General features: G+C 37.1%; 1 protein-coding gene across 10 annotated transcripts in view; it reads left to right on the top strand.

Annotated features, from left to right (window-relative positions):
• Positions 1-21,637, top strand: part of EPB41L5 (erythrocyte membrane protein band 4.1 like 5) — a 139,425-nt gene that overhangs the window by 78,946 nt on the left and 38,842 nt on the right. The gene's annotated exons all lie outside the window — the stretch shown is intronic.

Raw genomic sequence — 21,637 nt, 5'->3', positions numbered from 1 at the left:
ATTAATTTATATTCTTGGTAGGGCTTGTCATATTGCTTTGCAAAAATAAAATCCTCTCGTGCCAATAACAGTTAATCTCTTTACCATCACATACTTCCTTCCTATATTTTAACGTAAATTACATCACATCATTAATTATACCTGGCTTTCAGAATTGTCAGTGCTTCCATGTGAGATGCTTTTACATGAGGGATAGAAATTGAAGATACTTCTGGGATGGGAAAACCTCTGTGTTTGTTTCTCTCTTTCTCTTGTCTGTCTCTGTGTGTGCCTTTCTTTGTATGCTTTTGTCTCAGTATAAAATGTGATTTGTGGGGCAGCCCGTGTGGCTCAGCGGTTTAGTGCCGTCTTCAGTCCAGGGCCTGATTCTGGAGACCTGGGATCGAGTCCCACGTCAGGCTCCCTACATGGAGCCTGCTTCTCCCTCTGCCTGTGTCTCTGCCTCTCTCTCTCTCTTTCTCTCTCTTTCTGTGTCTCTCATGAATAAGTAAATAAAATCTTTAAAAAAAATAAAATGTGATTTTGTCAGATCTTTCTGGTTATCATAAATCGTATAATATTTTTTCTCAGCTCCACCCCCCCCCCCTTTTTTCCAGTTTTATACTTTTATTTGTGACAATCAGCGATTAGTCCTCATCCATATTAACTGTCTGTAGATTTTTGAAAATGGGGGAAGGTACTTCAGTAACCAGTATACAGAGCTTGTTTGGTGAATCTTCATCCTCATTGTGTTTTTTAGACGACTGCACCTGGATACGGTATGGAACGTTCCTTATTCCTTTGGCCCAGACAGCTTTGCTGAGCCTGGTGTCCGTGTACACATCTGGAGTTCCTATCTCCTTCATGGCAAATTTCCACATCTTTTTGAGTGCCTGAGGGGGCACACTTCTTGAAATCCACTCCATGGATGCGCTTGTGAATGTCGGTGTATTCTCTGCTCACTACCCTGTTGATGCCAGAATGGCCCTTCTTCTCTTCACCCTTATTTGTAGCGCCATTCTGCCAGGCTCTGGTTGGAAAACTCAGGTCCTTTTTTTGAAGGACATAGAAGTTTCTCATCTTCTGTTCATGTAAATTATCTTTTTTACTTTAGCCACGTGAAATCATTGTGAGAATTTTGTTTTGCACACTTGACATTAACTTTGGTGATAGAAAATCTAGGGCATGAAGCATGTCACTTTCACTGGAATATGTGTTATATAACTTCATTTCTTCAATTCTTGCTGCTGTATAGTACATTTTAGCTGCTTTGAGCATTTGAGGTTGGTGGGGGAATATCATAATATTAGCCTTCTTGGAGAATTAGCGAAGAGAAGAGAAAATTTCAAAAGAAATTAGTGAAAGGAAAAAATTTTCTGTGATTTTTTTTAATGATACATTTTTATTTTTATGTTGAAGCAGGAAAACAAGTGTTCCTGTTTTTCCTGAAGGAATTGTTCTCACAGTTTTTTATTATTCAATAATTACTTCAGCTTTTGTGTTCTTAACAACAGTCTGTGGCCTTAATTCTAGGTGATGGTGCTCGAGTAAACTTTTACATTTTGTTCCTGACAACTGGCCAACATTTTGTTTATATTGGCATGGAAAAGAGATATCTGAGTTGGAGAACAACATTCTCCAGGAGCGTGACTGAAGACTCCCTTAGTGGTGTAATAAACCTATCCCTCCTCTTAAAAACAGGTTTAACAGCTGCAGATCTTTTCTTGAAGGAATTCTCGTTTGTTTTGTTTTTAAGTAATTTTAATAAAGAAGAAATGAGCTATACTCAGTGTATGGTTAGTAAGGTTTGTGAAAAGTTGCAGACTATTTTTTTTTAAAGATTTTATTTTTATTTATTCATGACAGACACACAGAGAGGGGGCGGGGGGCAGAGACACAGGCAGAGGGAGAAGCAGGCTCCATGCAGGGAGCCTGACGTGGGACTCAGTCCCGGTCTCCAGGATCACACCCTGGGCCGAAGGCAGTGCCACACCGCTGGGCCACGGGGGCAGCCCTTGCAGACTCTTGAATACAGGTCTGGCCTATTGACTAATGACTGGTTATTGTTGATATTAAGTGAAAAAATGTTTTCAATTATTAGGGGTGGATGGAGTAAAAGAAAAGAATGAAAGGTAAGAGATGGTAATAGGAAGACAATTGATGGTCTGATTTGTCTTGTTAAACTGGTTAGAGCAGTATCCAGAGAAATTATGGAAAACATCCTAGGATGTAAAATACCTCTACAATATGTACCATTAAAAAAAAAAAAAAAAGAATATGTACCATTATGTAGAAGAATTTTCTATAATAAAGCTATGTTTTGTAGCCCAGCTATTAGCTTCAGGGATTATTTAATTATAACCTCTTCTAGGAGTTCAGGGATAAGAACTACATTTAACCCCTTATATTAATTCTTTCTGGGAATGCCAACATCAAAACCTTTGGGAGGAAGTCTTTAGAAAGACTTGGGGAGATTTGAGTGCTTTAGAATGTCCCCATTACCACTTTAAGTTGTGCTTAACAGGTATGCTGGAGCAATAACAGTGAAAAAAGTGTGTAGCATGGAAAAGCATTGAAGATCAGTGCTGAGGAGTTTAGATTTGGTAACGAGGCCTGGGGCAATCATTGCAAATTTTTAAGTTAAAGATTGGAGAAGTTTGTTTTGATATCTCCTTTTTTTACAAAAAAAATCACCTCATTACTTGTTGAATATCTACCAGAGCACCTCCTTATTCTCACTTCCTTATTCACAGACATTTATAATTACTTCTTTGGACATACCCTCAAATTTTTGACCCTTCTCCTGTTGTACATATCTAGTTAAATCCTGGATTCAATCTTGGTTAAATCCAACTCTGTCTACTATATGTGTAGATGGACAATGTGAAATGCAACATCATTGAATGGTCTCACTTTAAATTTTGGCCACTGAGCTCTAGTAGGACTTTAGTCTTGCCTGAAATCCTATCACATTTCCTTAATCTATTCATCTCACATGATGCTGGTAGTAATTTCTTTCAAAAGTCTGACACTTCTCACTCCTCATTATCCATTAATGACCTTGCTTTCTGTCTTATTGAGAAAATAAGCAACCAGAAGAGATCTTCTGTATATTCCCACTATATGTTCTCAATTAACTTATCTCTGTTTGGTCTTATATACTCTGCTTTTCCTGCTGTCTTCTAGGTGAACTATCCATTCTTATTTAAAGCCTACTTCACTTGTCTACTAGATCTTGACTCCTAGCTACCCAGTAGATCATTTCAGCAATGCTCCCTTGTACTAGCATCATTTTTCCTCTCTACTGGAATATTCTCATCAGCACAGAAACAGCCTATAATATCTAACATCACTAAAAAAGAATCTCCCTCAAATCTACTTCCCTTTTTGGCTCTCTCATTTCCTTGTTCCACTTACACCAAACTCCTGCCATGAAGGAATTGTCTATACTGTCTCCTCTACTCATTCTATTTTGAACCCATTCTAATCAGACTTTGCCAACTAAGTTGCTGTGTATGATTGTGCAGGTTATGTACTGCACAAGAGTGCCACATGCAGGAGGACAATGATCACATATTTATGACTGGTATTCCAGCAGGTGGCACTAAATTTCTTGTTCTCATGAAAGTGTAATATAGGAGTTTTGTAAGAGTTGGAAGTGTCTTCAGGAGGGGCATTGCTTAAATCCACATAAAGATTCTGCATGGTCTCGTAGCGTTATGCTACCACTCCATCAGAATAGCTTTTGTTAGTTCACAAATGACCACATTTCTTTATTTTTTAGGATTTTATTTATTCATGAAAGAGAGACAGAGAGAAGCAGAGGGAGAAACAGGCTGCATGCAAGGAGCCTGATGGCGGGACTTGATCCTGGGATTCCAGGATCATGCCCTGGGCTGAAGGCAGGTGCTAAACCACTGAGCCACCCAGGGATCCATGACCGCATTTCTAATCCTACATCATTCTGAAAGTTAGCTTTCAAAACAGTTCATTTCCTTTATGAAATGCTTCCTTCACTTAGCTTAGGGATATTACTCTCTCTGGTCTTTAGTCTCACTAGCCATCATTTTTAGACCCTTTTGTAGTTTCTCCTTATCTCCCTAGCCCCTTAAAGATTATCTTAGGACCTTTTCTGTAGTAACCCATTTCCTTGGTAATCCCAACTAGTGGTAAGATTTTAGATGCCATTTATACATGGTAAGATTTTATTTTATTTTATTTTTTTTATTTTTATTTTTTTATAATTTTTTTTTTTAATTTTATTTATTTATGATAGTCACACAGAGAGAGAGAGGCAGAGACACAGGCAGAGGGAGAAGCAGGCTCCATGCACCGGGAGCCCGACGTGGGATTCAATCCTGGGTCTCCAGGATCGCGCCCTGGGCCGAAGACAGGCGCTAAACCGCTGCGCCACCCAGGGATCCCAAGATTTTATTTTATATCCTCAGCCTGGACTGCTTTGTTTCCAGACTTAATATCCAATTGTCTGTATGACATCACTACTTAGAGATCTGATATAGACATCTGAATTTTTAAAACCTTTTGTTTTGAAATAATTTTAGCTTATAAGAAGTTCAGAGATCATGCAGAGCGCTTTCATACCCTCCTGCTAGCTTTCTCTAATGTTAACATTCCTACATAGCCATGGTACAATGAGACTGTTAACAAAAGAAAGAAAGAAACGTTGGCACAAGTGCCACTAACTAAACTTTGGACTTTATTCAGATGTCATCTATCTCCACCAATGTTCCAGGATCTGATCTAGTCCCCTTCTGTCTGTGATCATCAGGCTTTGATGATCTTTTCAAGAGTACTGGTCATATCTTGTAGGGTGGTCTTCCAATTTGAGTATATGTGATATTTTTCTGTGATTAGGTTGAGGCCATGGGTTTTGGGGGAAGACACCACAAATTTAATATGTTCAAATCGAACTCCTTGTTCAGTTTCTGTTATCTCTGCTGTTTTTCCTCATTCAGTAATTGGCGGTTCTGTTTTTCCTGTTGATAGGCCAACATGTCTCAGGTTCCACTCCAGAACTACTGAATCAGAGATTCTGGAGATGAGGCCTGATAATCCATTTTAATATGCGCTCACGGATATTCTGATGCATAGTGAAGTTTGAGAAGCATTGGTTTAGGTCATAGTCTCTAATAATTATCTTGACTCTTTTATCTCTAGACATCAGTAAGTTCTATCAGTTCTTCAAATAGATCCAGAATCAGGGTGCCTGGGTGGCTCAGTTGGTTAAGTGTCTGCCTTCAGCTCAGGTTATGATCCCTTGTTTGTGGGGTCGAGTCCTGCATCTGGGCTCCCTGCTTAGCGAGAAATTGGCTTCTACTTTTCTTTCCTCCTCTACCCCTTGCCCTTCTCATGTGTGCTCTCACTAATCACCCATCACCTCCCTTGTGGTATCCATCAGTTCTCTATAATGAAGAGTCTGTTTCTTGGTTTGTCTCTCTTTTATCCCTTCTGCTTGTTTGTTTTGTTTCTTAAATTCAACATACGATGCAATGATGTAGTATTTGTCTTTCTCTGACTTATTTTGCTTAGCATTATTCTCTGTAGCTCCAACCATGTTGTTGCAAATGGCAAGATTTCATTCTTTTTACAGCTAAATAGTTTTCCATTCTGTATATATATATATACCACATCTTCTTATCCATTCATCAGTTGATGGACATTTGGGCTGCTTCCATATCTTGGCTATTGTAAATAATGCTGCTACATCTCTTTGAATTAGTATTTTTTGGATTCTTTTGGTAAGTAGTAGCATGATTGCTGCATTGTAGGGTAGTATTAACTTTTTGAAGGACCTCCATATGCTCCACAGTGGCTGCACTACTGGGCAACATTTGCATTCCTACTAACAGTGCACAAATGTTCCTTTTTCTCCACATCCTTACCAATATTTGTGATTTTAGCCATTCTGACATGTGAGGTGATATGTCATTGTAGTTTTGATTTGAATTTCCCTGGTGGTAAGTGATGATGAACATCTTTTCATGTGTTTGTTGGTTATCTGTATGTCTTCTTTGGAGAAATACCTGTTCATGTCTTCTCATTTTTTAACTGGATTATTCAGGTTTTTGGGTGTTGAGTTAGTGTAAGTTCTTTATATATTTTGGATATTAACTCTTTATCAGGTATGTCATTTGCAAATATCTTCTCCCATTCCATAGATTGCCTTTTAGTTTTGTTGATTGTTTTCTTTGCTGTGCAGAAGCTTTTTATTTTATAGCGCCAATAGTTTTTGTCTTTGTATTCCTTGCTTTATGAGACATCTAGAAAAAAGTTGCTGTGGCCAGTGTCTAAGGGGTGCTGCCTCTATTCTTTTCTAGAGTTTTTTATGCTTTCAGGTCTCACATTTAGGTCTTTAATCCATTTTGAATTTATTTTTGTGTGTGGTGTAAGAAGGTGGTCCAAATTCTTTCTTTTGTGTGTCACTGTCCAATTTTCCCAACACCACTTAAAGGACTGTCCTTTTCTTTTGCATGTTCTTTCCCTGCTTTGTCGATGATTAATTGACCACTTAAAGGACTGTCCTTTTCTTATTGCATGTTCTTTCCCTGCTTTGTCGATGATTAATTGACCATGTAGTTGCAGGTTTATTTCTGGGTTTTCTATTCTGTTCCATTAGCTATGTGTCTATTTTTGTGTCAATACCGCATTGTGTTGATTGCTACAACTTTATAAAATAACTTGAAGTGCTACCTGTTTCAGTGTACTGTTATACTTTATTTCCTACCTGGTCTTCTAGCCATTGCCCTTGGTCCTCTACTGTCTCTTATTCCCTTTGGCAGCCATGGTGATTGTAACTTAGATCATGTCATTCCTCTGCTCAGGTGTTCCAGAGGCCCTCCTCTCACACAGACTAAAAACCCCAATTCCTGGTATTGACAAAAACATGATTTTTCCTACACTTTGTCATCTGTCAGGCTTGACCTTGTTTGCTGATTCCAAAGACTTGCTCAAATATACCAGGTGTGTTCCCTCTCAGGATCTTTGTATTTTTACCTCTACATAAATGTTCTTCCCTTGAATCTTTTGTGGTTCATTCTCACATTTTTAAGTTTCTTATCAGAGAAACTTTTCTCACCTCTCTGTAAAATAATCATGCCCCCACCCCTCATCATCCTTATCTCCCTTACCCTGCTTCATTTTTTTCTCACATCACTTCATTTTATATGTTTGTCATCTCTGGTAGTTGTCAACAGAATGTAAGCTTCATCAAAAGAGAACATTTATTTTTACTTCTCTATCCCCAGAGCATTGCCTGGCTCAGCATTCAAGTATTAGTTGATCAAAGGAATGAACAAATGCCAAGTACCTCTTGTCAGATTTGGTGATGAAGAGGTAGCCAAAATGCTGTCCCTGGCTTCAAGAAATTTACATTCAAATTGTGGAGATAGTTTTATAAATAACTGATATAAGTGCTAAGTCCTTGACAAGCACGGTCATGGAAGAGTAAAAAGTTGAAGTTAAGAAGGCTTGCTGAGATTTGTATCAGATTTTGAAGGATACTTAATAGTGATTGATGAATTAATCATTATGGGCTAAGAGAGCTGTAGCAGAAGAAAATTTTAACTGTAACAGAGTCAAAGAAATAGACAAGGGAGTCATTCCTGGGTAATGAGTTTGAGTAATGAGTACAGAATTCATGTGGAGCCATAGTAATAATGATAGCTAAAACCATTGAGTACGTCTGTGCCTGACATTGTTCTGGAGGTATAACAGTAAATATTTACTCCAGCAAAACAATTATTCCTGATAGGACTCTGTAGGTACTTAGGCTAGTGAAGAAATAGAAGCACGGTAAGTGTATAGCTTCTCCAGAATTACTTTGCTGAGCCTTAAAGTCAACTTGGTCCTAGAACCCAGAATGATACCCACTGTACCAACTCCATTCATTGTAAAGTTTGATAGGACCTAGGTTGTAGAGTAAAGGAGAGTAAAAAGGAGCATAATAACTTTCAAAAAAGGTAGTGCAAAGAATGAATGTCAATTGGTGGAAGACTAGGTAAATAACGTATGCTGCATCTATGCTCTGTAATTGGTAAAGAATGAGGAATATTCTCCATGTGCTTGGTTATTGAGCAAGTCAGTAATACATTGTTGAGTTATAAAAGCAAGTGGAATGTCTGAGGTATGTTTACATTTTTGTAAAAATCATCAACCTGTGTAATATATTTTAAGTGCACAGAAAGTGAACCTGGAAAGATAAATTGAATTTTGAGACAGTGGCAATAGGGAGACATTGTTTTTGTTTTGTTTTTTAGCTAGCATCTATTATAAATATGTAAGAATAAGTTAAAATGATCCAAAATGTAGTGGGAAACAAGACAGACTGCCTTAAGTAAGTGTCCATGAAAAAGAAGATGGATAGAAGAGATCATATCCTTACATATTCCTTCATACATTTTTGAGAAATGGATGTGTGCTAGGACATTGCCAAAAGCAACAGACTGAAAAAAATGTAATGTCTAACTACATTTTAAAAAACTTTTGTGTATACAACCCATTGGTTTTTAGTATATTCACAAAGGTTTACAACCATCACCAGTATAATTCCAGAAAATTTTAATTATCTCCCAAAGAAACCCTTTACCCATTAGCGCCTACTTCCTGTTCTCCCCTCCCCACCAAGTCCTGGCAAACACTGATCTGTCTCCATTAATTTTCTCATTCTGGAAATGTCCCATAAATAGAATCATATAATATGTGATGTTTCTCCTCTGACTTCTTTCACTTAGCCTAGTGTTTTATCCATGTTGGACTGCCTGGTTAGCTTAGTCAGTAGAGAATGTGACTTTGTTGTTGTTAGGATTGTTTTTTTTTTTTTTTTAAGATTTTATGTATTTATTTATTCATAAGAGACAGAGAGAGAGAGGCAGAGACATAGGTAGAGGGAGAAGCAGGCTCCCTGCAAGGATTCTGATGTGGGACTCAATTCTAGGACCCTAGGATCACAGACTGAGCCAAAGGCAGACACCCAACCACTGAGCCACCCAGGCGCCCCAAGCATGTGACTCTTCATCCAGGGTCATGATTTCAAGCCCCACATTGGGCATAGAGCTTACTTAAACTTAAAAAAAAATTTTTTTTTATCCGTTTTATAGCATTTATAAGTATTTGACTCCTTTTAATGGTTTAATATATTACCTTGTATAATACATAATCTTTGTCCATCAGTTGATACTTTTTGGCTACTGTCAGTACTGCTCTAGGCATTCAGGGACAGGGCTTTTTTTGTTTTTTAAGAACACGTGTTTTCAGTTCTTTTGGATATATTGATCGGAGTGGAATTGCTGGGTCATATGGTTATTTTTAACATCTTGAAGAATGTTAAAATTGTTTTCCAAAGTGGCTGCACCATTTTACATTTTCACCAGCAACTTTGTTACCTTTTTCATCATAGTCATCCTGGTTGTTTTGAGGGTGGTAGCACACTGTGGCATTGAGTTGCATTTTCACAGGGCTATTGATGTTCCAGACTATTAATGTTAGGTATTTTTTTTAATATGCATATTGCCAGTTTGTATATCTTTTGGAGAAATGTCTATTCACATCCTTTGCCCATTTTCAAAATTGCCATTTTCAAAATTATCAGTAGCATCTGAAATTGTCTTCTTTCTATATGTGCTCCTTTTACTCTGGAGGCATGTCAATTTAGTCTTTTTATAGAACATTTTACTTTAATTTTGTGGCACATTATATGTTTGTCCCTACCTATGTGAGGCAGATTATATAGAATGAAAACAAGGCACAGTGACAGCTTTCTTTTATTTTAAGATTTTTATTTATTCATTCATAGTCACAGAGAGAGAGGCAGAGACACAGGCAGAGGGAGAAGCAGGCTCCATGCAGGGAGCCTGACGTGGGACTCGATCCCAGGTCTCCAGGATCACACCCCAGGCTGCAGGTGGCGCCAAACCGCTGCGCCACCGGGACTGCCCACAGTGACAGCTCTTATACCAGAATGATTACTTATTTCTCTGTTTGTAAAGAGGTTAAGTAGACTGTATTTAATGTTTTATAGTTCAAATCTTTATGAAATGGGGTGCTCAGGGTTGAATTATTTGCATTTAGAAATTACATTTTTTAAAATTATAATTCTCTCTTGAGTTTTGCTTACTTGTAGAATATAATCCTATATCTGTTTGCAAGTTTCAGTGGGGCAGTTAAATAAATCTTTCTGGGTGAAGGCATAACAAGAATCTTCCATTTAAATGACATATGTATTTTCCTAGAGAAGAAAAGAGTGGGTGCAGTAAGTTTATTTAAGCAGTTATTGAGAGCATAGTGTGCCAGGTTGGTTCATTGGTGTTTCATTTTCTATTGCTGTGTAACGAATACTAAAAAATACAGATAAATCCCAAAGTGACTTTTACGAACCTCTCATTTAGGAGAGGTATTTTATCGGATGTTACCTACAAAAATTCAGTAACAGCAGCACACAAGAATGTGGCATAAATGACCTTCAGATACATCATAGCTTGTTTTAAAATTCAAGGGTGTGATAGTGAGCAAGGACATAATTGTTCACCCTTGAGAATTTATAACTTAAATGTATTGGTCACAGCTTTGTTGGAAGATGAGTTTTAATGAATCTTACTAATTTTTTGGCTTTGTTTTGAGATAGAAAGTAGTTGGAAGAGAAACCCTTTCTGGTATCTTTCACAGTAGTTGTTCTTTTAATATTTCTCTTGTACACATTCTGTGCTCACCCTTTTTTTTTTTTTAAGGATTTTATTTATTTATTCATAGAGACAGAGAGAGGGAGAGGCAGAGACACAGGCAGAGGAAGAAGCAGGCATCATACAGAGAGCCCGATGTGGGACTCGATTCAGGGTCTCCAGGATCGCACCCTGGGCTGCAGGCGGCGCCAAACCACAGCGCCACTGGGGCTGCCCTGTGCTCACCCTTTCCTGCATGTGCTCTTCCCCACTCCCCCAACTCCCTCTTTTCCCCTATCTTCCCACTTTTTTTAGTTGGGAAAGAAATATATTGAGAGTTAGAGGGAATGAATGGAATAGGTTGTTTTTGTGTGTCTCCTGACCTGATGATAGTGTTTTTACACTAAAAAGTTAATGCCCTCCCTTTTTATCCCCAATACTAAGCATTTAAAGTTGTCGAGATTTAGGGATGCCTGGGTGGCTTAGTGGTTGAGTGTCTGCTTCTGGTTCAGGGCATGATCCCAGATTCCACGATCCCACATTCCACGAGTCCCCATATATCCTTGCATGGAACCTGCTTCTCCCTCTGCTTGTGTCTCAGCCTCTTTCTGTATCTCTCATGAATAAATAAATAAAATCTTAAAAATAAAGTTGTCGAGATTTCATTAGGATTTTCATCATACTTAAATGGTAGACTCCCTATTGGGTACGTGTCAAAATTAGTAACTCAGTGATTTAATGACTGGATGTTGGATGTTAAGGATCTACTGTGTACAGGCACTGCCTAACATTCTGGAAATGCAGTAGTGACCAGGACATAAGTTCCTATTCTCATGACATATATTCTAGTAATGGAGGCTGGTAATAAATACATAGATACAGATGCCATGATTTCAAATAGTAATAGATGCTGTGAAGAAAATAAGGTAATGTCACAGTAAGTGACTTCAGGGTGAGGGATAGGCCTTTGAAGAGATACCTAAGTTGAGGTAAGAGTGGTGTAAGGAGTCAGCCATTACAAAGAAAGAGGCTATTTCAGGCAGACATAACAGCTAATATAGAGGCCTTTAGTTTGATTTTGAGGAGTAGAAAAGAAAACCAGTGTGAATGGAGCTTGATTAAGAAGAGGCTGGTATGAGAAATGTTCTGAGGGTGCTAGGGAGGAATCTAGTCATGGAGGGTCATATATGCCAGAGGAAAGAATGGATTTTATTCCAAGTGAGTTTGTGGTGCATTTTAGGTGAGAGAGGGATGAGCAATAACATTCTCTAATATGTCCCCAAGGCAGTTACCACATTCAGGGAGTCCAATATATTATACTACTATTATCTACTATATGCTATCCATATTCAAGTTTCCTGATTGTCCTAACACTGTGTTTGATAACAACTGCTTTGATCCAATTCAGAACTACACATTAACATTTAGTTTCGTTAGTGTCTTTATCTACAGCAGTTCCTCAGCCTCTGTACCTGTCATAACATTTGCATTCTTAAATAGTATATGTTTATTGTTTCATAGACTATCCCTAATTTTAATTTAATCGGTTGTTTTTTCATGACTGAATTCATTTTAGGCACTTTTGTCAAGAAAAATGTGATATGTCTATACAGAAATGATATATCCATGGCATATCATATCAGAGGGTACTTGATGCTGCTTTGTCCATTTGATAGATTACTTGGTTTAGGTATTGTTTATCAGATTTTTTCCACTATATTTTTTCCATATATATATACATATATATATATATATATATGTATATATATATATCTTTTTTGTAATTAAAAAATTATCGAAAACTTTGTGTAAATATTGTCTCCCAGCAAACTTTCATCTAATGGTGAAATTTGTTTACTATGATTGTTGCAAAATCGTGATTTGCTATCATTCTATACTAATCAGTTGGTTAGTTGGTATTCTACAAAAAGAACTTTTTCTTATCTATTTATACATGGATTCATGGATTCTTTCAGTGTGTTATGTAGTTCATGACTATTTTTATTCCTGTGATTTGTATTTCCCTCATACTAAGTGATATAGAGCATTTTTTCATGTGTCTATTGTCCATTTGTATGTCTATTTTGAAGAAATGTCTGTTTATGTCTTCTGCCCATTTCATGATTGGATTATTTGTTCTTTTGGTGTTGAATTTGATACTTTCTTTATAGATTTTAGATACCAGCCTTTTATCTGATAAGATTTGCAAATATCTTTTCCCAATCTGTCATTTGTCTTTTGGTTTTGCTGTTTCCTTTGCTGTGCAAAAGTTTTTTATCTTGATGAAGTCCCAGTAGTTCATTTTTGCTTTTGTTTTCTTTGCCTTTGGAGACATGTCTAACAAGAAGTTGCTGCAGTTGAGGTCACAAAGATTGCTGCCTGTGTATTCCTGTAGGATTTTGATGGATTCTTGTCTTAGATTTAGATCTTTCATTCATTTTGAGTCTATTTTTGTGTTTGGTGTGAAAATGGTCCAGTTTCATTCTTCTGCATTTGGTTGTCCAATTTTCCCAACACCATTTGTTGAAGAGACTATCTTTTTTCCATTGGATACTCTTTCCTGGATGTTCTTTGTTGAAGATTAGTTGACCGTAGAGTTGAGGGTCCATTTCTGGGTTCTCTGTTCTGTTCCGTGGATCTGTGTGTGTTTTTGTACCACTATCAATACTGTCTTGATGATTACAACTTTGTAATAGAGCTTGAAATCTGGAATTGTGATGCCACCAGTTTTGGTTTTCTTCTCCAGCATTCCTTTGGCTATTTGAATCTTTTCTCGTTCCATACATTTTAATTTTTCTAGATGTTGCCAGATTTCCCTTTATTGGAGATGAAGTATTTCATTTTTTTTCCCCCTTACAGCTCTATTGAGATGCATTTGATATATAGTGAAGTACATGTATTCAAAATACTTGGTAAGTTTTGGCATGGATACACCTGTGATATCAACACCATAATCAAGATTAATGATGGATATGTTTAGTGTAGTTTTTATTTAAATTCCTCTTATGAGTGTGTGTATGTTTAAGAGCCTTTTTTTCCCCCTGTGAATTGATGTCTTATTTGTAGTGTCCCCTCCTCCCTTTTCAAGCAGCGCTGTTCACTTTATTTATTTTTATTTTTTTAAAGGATTTTATTTATTTATTCATGAGAGACACAGAGGCAGAGACATAGAGGGAGAAGCAGGCTCCTTGCAAGGAGCCCAGTGTGGGACTAGATCCCTGGACCAGGATCACGCCCTGAGTAGAAGGCAGACGCTCAACCACTGAGCCACCCAGGCATCCCTTTTCTCTTTATTTTTAAGAAGTTTTTAATGTATATTAGGGATATTAACTATAACATCAGTAACTTACATAATATTGTAACATCAGTAATGTATCTGTGTAATATCAGTAATCTCAGATCCACTTAGAACTATATTGGTATAAGGTATGAATAATGAATCTAAATTTGTTTACAGATGATTTTCCTTTTTTTTTTTTAAGATTTTATTTATATATTCATGAGAGACACAGAGAGGGAGATAGAGGCAGAGACACAGGCAGAGGGAGAAGCAGGCTCCATGCAGGGAGCCCGATGCAGGACTCAATCCCAGGTCTTCAGGACCAGGCCCTGGGCTGAAGGCAGTGCTAAACTGTTGAGCCACCCAGGCTGCCCACAGATGGTTTTCCCATTACGTAAACATTACTTTTTTAAAAATTCTGCTGGAACAACCAGATAGTCATATAGAAAAGAATGAAATTGGACCCCCTACCTTACAACATGTAAAAAAAAAGAAAAAAAAAAGAACTCCAAATGGATCACAGATCTAAAATTAATAGCTAGTGCTGTAGATGTCTTAGAGGAGAATACAGGAGGTAAATCTTTGTGGATTCAGCAATAGTTTTTTAGATATGACACCAAAAGCACCTGTGACAGAAGAAAAAATAAAGAGGAATTCATCAAACATTAAAACTTATGTGTTTCCAAGGATACTGTCAAAGTGAAAAGACAACCCGTGAAATTGGAGAAAATATTTATTTATATACAAGTTTTCTTGAGTTCTGTGGAGTGACTTAGTTTTTTCCCTAGGCTTTCCCTACTCTAAAATTGGGTTTTAGCTTTCTACAGTTCTTTTTTTAAAAAAAAAAAAATTTTTTTTTATTATTATTTATTTATGATAGTCATACAGAGAGAGAGAGAGAGAGAGAGAGAGGCAGAGACACAGGCAGAGGGAGAAGCAGGCTCCATGCACCGGGAGCCTGACGTGGGATTCGATCCCGGGTCTCCAGGATCGCGCCCTGGGCCAAAGGCAGGCGCCAAACCGCTGCGCCACCCAGGGATCCCTCTACAGTTCTCCTAATCAATGATCACTTGTTCATCTATTCTACTACCTTCAGACTTCATCCCCCGCCCTTTTTTTTGTTTCTTATGAGTGAGTGTGCTTTTGTGTCTTTATGTTGTCACTGTAGAGTGATTTTATGAAAAATCTAATGATTTCCTCTTTTTTCCTACATGCTTTGTAATGTTTTGTTTGTGAGTTCAGCTCGCTTTGTTTTCTTTCCTTTCCTTACCCTTTCTAGTAAGGCTAGAAAGGTTTTTTTGCTCTACTCTGTGGAGTGTCATTTTGAGAATGAATGGATATCCTATTCCGTGGCAGTCTTTTTTTTTTTTTTTTTTTAAGATTTTATTTATTTATTCATGAGACAGAGAGAGAGAGAGGCAGAGACACAGGCAGAGGAAGAAGCAGGCTTCCCGCAAGGAGCCTGATATGGGACTCAATCCCAGATCCCTGGATTACACCCTGAGCTGAAGGCAGATGCTCAACTGCTGAGCCACCCAGGCATCCCTGTAACAGTCTTTATACCCAGTAGTTTTAGCATCTGTTGATAATTTTTGCCTGAATCAATTATTGTTACTTTGGTATTTACAGTATGGTGGTTTTCTAATTTCATCATTCTTTCTAAGAATAGGAGTTTGCGTACTCCTGTAAAAGAGAATTTTTCCTCTTCCTCTCACCTGTAAAGGAAATAATTTGTTATTAATTGATACACAGATTTTTTTTAAAATGTATTATCCATTCCTGTTACTCATTTTGATGTGTGACTTGTTTCAAATTTGGCCTCTGGAAGTCTCTGCATTCTTGCTGTGCCAAACTATAGAAATGTACTTTTCCAACTGCTTGGTCTTTTTTCTCTGTGTTTTTAAGGTTGGCTCCAGTCAACTCATTGAGTTTAGACTTCTCCATGCTGAGGGAGGCATTGCCCTGCATGGGAAATATATTTTCATATATTTACATATGCTCCCAAACTTACAGATTCATATATCCTATCTCTCTCTGTGCTCCCTGATGTAGTCTTAGCAGTTTCTGATGTTCAGCAGTCCCCCACCACAAAGTAAGATACCATTCTCCCCTTTCACAGGTTCTTTATAGTCTCCATTTACTTGATGTGATTTTTGTAGTGCCTTACTCTCCTGGGGAGAAGAGGAGAAAAGTTAAGAGTGCACTTGCGTCCTTTGAATTTTCTTGCATAATGTTTTTATGTTATTTGTCTTTTATGATCTCAATAATAGTATTCTCAGGTTCTTTTTTAGTAAGTCCTGCTCAGATTTTTAGAATGTAAGATGTATTAATTTGCTAGGACTGTTGTTACAACTGGGTGACAACCAGAAATTTTGTCTCACAGTTCTAGAGGCTAGAAGTCCAAGAGATAAAGGCATAGTGAGAATTGCTTGCTTCTGAGAGCTATGAGAAACAACTTGTTCCATGTCTAGCTTCTGGTGGTTTCCTGACAGTCTTTGGATTGCGGAAGCACCATCTGATCTCTGCCTTCATCTTCATTTGGTGCTCACCTCGTGTATCTATCTGTGTCCAAGTTTCTTTCTCCCTTTTGTAAGGACATTAGTCATATTTAATTAAGTATCTTCCCTACTCTCTGGTGTGATCTCATCCCAACTTAACTAATTACATCTGCAGTCATCCCGTTTCCAAATAAGATCACATTCTGAGGTGCTGGGTGTTAGGACTTCAACGTAAGAATTTGGCGAGGTGCACATATAATGTGGGTACTTTTTAATCACTGTTCTTCAGTTGAGACAATTGCACATTCTTGTATATATGGGCTTCTATTTAATTTCAGATGAATGAAGGTTTTTTTTTTCCTTAGTTTTATATGTTACGGACTGAATATTTGTATCCCCCAAAGTCTGTGTGTTGAGAATTAACCCCCAGTGTGATGGTGTTTGGAGGTTGAGGCCTTTGGGAGATGATAAGGTCATGAATGGGATTAGTGCCTTATAAAAAGACTCCAGAGAGATCCCTCATGCACTCCTTGTATGAGGATACACTGAAAAAAAAAAAAAAAAATCTCTGAACTAGAAAGCCAACCTTCACCAGACACCAAATTTGCCAGTGCCTGTTCTTGGATTTCCCAGCTATTAGAACTGTGAGAAATAAATTTCTGTTGATAAGCCACAAAGTCTCTGGTATTTATGTTATAGAACCCTGAATGGACTAAGCACATAGTATATAGTTTAAAAAAAAAAACTTGCCATGTGTCATTTTGGAACCACAGGAGATGAACTCCCAATTATCACCTCATTTTGTCTAAAAATATTGCTATCCACATCCTTAAATATTTATTTATTTTTAAAGATTTATTTATTTGAGAGAGAATGCATGCATATGAGTTGGGGGAAGGGCAAAGAAAGAGGGGGAGAATCCCAAGCAGACTTCACACTAAGTGCAGAGCCTGAGGTGGGGCTTGATCTCATGACCCCGAGATAATGACCTGAACCAAAACCAAGAATCAGATGCTTAACCGGCTAAACCACCCAGGTGCCCCCACACCTTTAAAAATTTATGATGAAAATCGCAAAATTATATAAAGTATAGAAATATATAATAAACAAATACACTTATCAACCAGCTTCAACAGATTCTAAAATTCCAATATTTTTGCTGCTTTTCTTCCTGTTACCACGTCTACTTTTGATGTTATTAAAAAGAAACGAGACACTGGTTCACTCTTAGGGAAGATAACAATTGGAACAGTGGGAAAAGCTTCAAAATGAGCTAATGAGATGGTTTTACACTAATAGATTTTTATAGTTTTAGTGTTAAAGATGAAAAATGCTTGAAATGCCTTACTCCAGTGGTTTCAAATTAGTTTTAGCCAAGAAATGCTTTGAATTAAATTTACCTGGAATTCTAAATAAATGTCCATAAGAAAATCACTGTGAGGAGATTTAAAACACACTGCTGTTTCCTTACCCATAGATAAGTCACATGTGTCTGTGGAATCCTTTGGGCTCTGCAGAACACATTTTGAAAACCAAGGTAAAGTGATTTGTCCAAAGTTGTATGTGTAGGTGGTTGCAGAGATAGGACTGGGACACAGATCTCTTGTACAGAAATTCTTTGTTCTAACTACCTCTTTTAATAGTTATCAAAAGAATTTTTGCTTACTTGAATCCCAGACACAAGTTGTTTTTTTTTTTTAAAGATTTATTTATTCATGAGAGACACAGAGAGGCAGAGACATAGAGAGAAGCAGACGCAAGTTATATAAATGAAACATGACCTTTATTTCTCTAGAAAAAAACATGAAACCTTCTAAACAATGGCAGTTCTTTTGCTTTGCTCTAACTCAGTATTCGATCAACAAAATGATCTAAGCTTTGAGCTTTCCCACAGCAGACGAATTGGGTTGAGAGTCTCTGGTTCTTTAAAAACAATACATTTAGGATACGTTTGATTTCTAAATGGGATTTTCTTCATTTTAGTTCCTTACTGTTCATTGCTAGTGAACAGATACACAGTTGATTTTTATATATTGATCTTGCATCTTCCAACTTTGCCAAACAAGTTTCTAGTTTCTCAATTCTGAGTTTAGCTAAGGTTTCTTTTTAATTTTATTGAAACATTTTTATATATTATAAAATTCATTTATCGTAAGTATACAATTCCATGATTTTTAGAAATGTATGGAATCGTACAATCCTTACCACAATCCAGTTTTAGAATGTTTTCATCATCCCAAAAAGTTTCCTTGTGCTCGTTTACACTTAAGTAATGCTCCTATCCTTCCACTCCCTCAGGCAACCACTGATCTGCTTCCAGTTTCTATAATTACCTTTTCTAGATTTCATATAAATGGAATTCTACAATATACAGAGGTGTATGTCTGGCTTCTTTCACCTAACATTATGTGTTTTGTGTTTTTTTTTTTTTTTTTAAGAATACTGTTTTTGTTTTTATTATTTTTAGGGAGGGTGGAAGGGGCAGAGGTAGAGGAAGAGAGAAACTTAAGCAGGCTCCATGCTAGCATAGAGCCCACCATGGGACTCCATCTCACAACTCTGACCTGAGATGAAATTAAGAGCTGGATGCTTAACCAACTGAGCTACCGAGGTGCATCTAACAATGTTTTTGAGGTTCATCCATGGATCCTAACCTCTTCCTTTTAATTGTCCAGTAATAATCCATTGTATGGATATACACATTTTGTCCATTCACCATTTGGTGGAAATTTGGATTGTTTCCATGTTTGGGCTACTGTGAATAATGTTATGAACATTCCTGTATATATGTCTTTGTGTGGACATAGGGTATCATTGCTCTTGGATAAATTCATAGGAGGAAAATTGCTGGATTACATGATAAATTTACATTTTAACTTTTCGAAGAATTGGCAGACTGTTTTCCAGAGTGGAAATGCATGAGGGTTCCATTGCTTCCACATCCTAACACTTGTTGTTTTGTCTTTTTGATTATAGCCACTATAATGAGAGGATGGTGGTATCTTATTGTGATTTTGATTTGCATTTTCCTGAGTGCTGGTGATATTGAGAATCTTTTCATGTGGTTATCAGCTAGTTATATATTGTCTCTGGAGAAATGTCTCTTCAATGTTTTGACCATTTTTATAGGAGTTATTTGTCTTTTTAAGAGTTCTTTATATATTTTGGATTCTCATCCCTTATCAGATACATGATTTGCAGCAATTTTCTAGTCTATGCCTTCTCTTCACTTCCATATCATTTTTTAATGTTTTAATTTATTTTATCAGAGAGAGAGAGTGTATGAGAGCAGGGGGAGGGACAAAGGGAGAGGGAGAAAGAGAATCTGAAGCAGACTCCCTGCTGAGTACATAGCTAGCTCCATGTGGGGCTGTATCTTATGACCCTGAGATCATGACCTGAGTTGAAACCAAGAGATGGATGCTCAACCAACTGAGCCACCCAGGTGCCCCTCATGTCTTTTGAAACTCAAACATTTTACTGTGATAAAGGCCAGCTTATAAGGTTTTACGTTTATGGATTGTACCTTTGGTGTCATGTGCTAAGAACATTTTGCCAGCCCGGAGTTAGAGATCTTTTTCCCCTGTGTTTTATTCAGATATTTGCAGTTTTAGCTCTTACTGCTTAGGTCTGTTATCCATTTTGATTTAATATTTATGTATGGTGTGTATGTGTGTGTATAATACATGCATATATATATATATATACACACCAATGGTATATATATGGAGCCCCACCCCCCAGGAGGCCTGATCTGGAGCCCCGCCCCCCAGAGGCCTGACCTGGAGCCCAGCCCCGCCAAAATATATGATATACGTATATATGTATATTTTTCTAAAAGATATTTTTGTAAAAAATATATGTATGTGTGTATATACATATATATATAATATATATAATTGTCTCGGTACCGTTTTTTTGAAAAGATTATTCTTTTCTCCATTGATTTGTGTTGGCAAAAATGAGCCATAAATATAAGAAATTCTGAACTCTCTGTTCTGTTAATTTACATGTTTGTCTTTGTATTGGTACCCCACTGTCTTGGTTACTGCAACTTATAGTAAGTTTTGAAATCAGATGATGTATATCCTCCAACTCTTGTTACTTTTTCAAAATGGTTTTAGCTATTCTCGCTTTTTTGAATTTCTATATAAATTTTAGGATTGAGTTGTCAATTTCTACCAAAAAAAAGCCTGCTGGAAATTAGATCATGAATGCATTAAGTTTGTAGATCGTTTGGAAAGAATTGCCATCTTGACAATATTAAGTGTTTTGATCCATGAACATGAAATGTCTTTTATTTAGATCACAATTAATTAATTATAGTTTTAAGTGTACAAGTCCTGCCCAATTTATTAAGTTTATTCCTAAGTTTTTATTCTGTATGATATTTTGAATGGAATTGTTTTAATTTCAATTTTCTATTCATTGCTTAGTATATAGATATACTTGATTTTTGTATGTTGATCTTGTATCCTGGAACTTTGCTGAACTTAGTTATTACTTTCTTGGATTCTGTCATCTACGTGTAAAAACCTTTTTCTTTTTACCTCTTCCTTCCCAGTCTGGGTACCTTTGATATACTTTTCTATTCTTTTCCTTTTTTTTTTCTTACGGCATCAGTTAGAACCTTTAGTACAGGGTTGCCTGGGTGGCTCAGTCTGTTAAGTGTCTGCCTACAGCTCAGGTCATGATCCCAGGGTCCTGGGATTGAGCCCCGCATTGGGCTCCCTCCTTGTCAGAGAGCCTGCTTCTTCATCCTCTGCCTGCTGCTTCCTTTGCTTGTGTGCATTCTCTCTCTCTCTCTCTGTCAAATGAATAAATAAAATCTTAAAAAAAAAAAAACCACCTCTAGTACAGTGTTGAACAGAAGTTGGAACAGTGGACATCCTTCTCTTGTTTCTGTCTTACAGAAGAAAGCATTCAGTCATTCATCATTAAATGTGGTCTTAGCTGCTGGTATTTTGTAAATGCCCTCATCAGATTAAGAATGTTTTTTATGTATTCCTAGTTTGTTAAGAGTTTTTATCCTGAATGGTATGGAATTTGTCCAATGCATATTCTGCCTCTACTGAGATGATCATGTTGTTTTCTTCTGCTAATATGATATATTATCTTAATTGGTTTTGGAATGTTAAACTTTGCATTCCTTTGGTAGATCCCACTTGGTCATGGTGGCCTGTCTTTTGTATTTATTAATTTCTTGT

Source organism: Vulpes vulpes, chromosome 5, assembly GCF_048418805.1.
Source record: "Vulpes vulpes isolate BD-2025 chromosome 5, VulVul3, whole genome shotgun sequence".
Classification (NCBI taxonomy): Eukaryota; Metazoa; Chordata; class Mammalia; order Carnivora; family Canidae; genus Vulpes; species Vulpes vulpes.
Note: the sequence above shows the minus strand (reverse complement) of the source record. Positions and strands in the feature narration are given on the sequence as shown.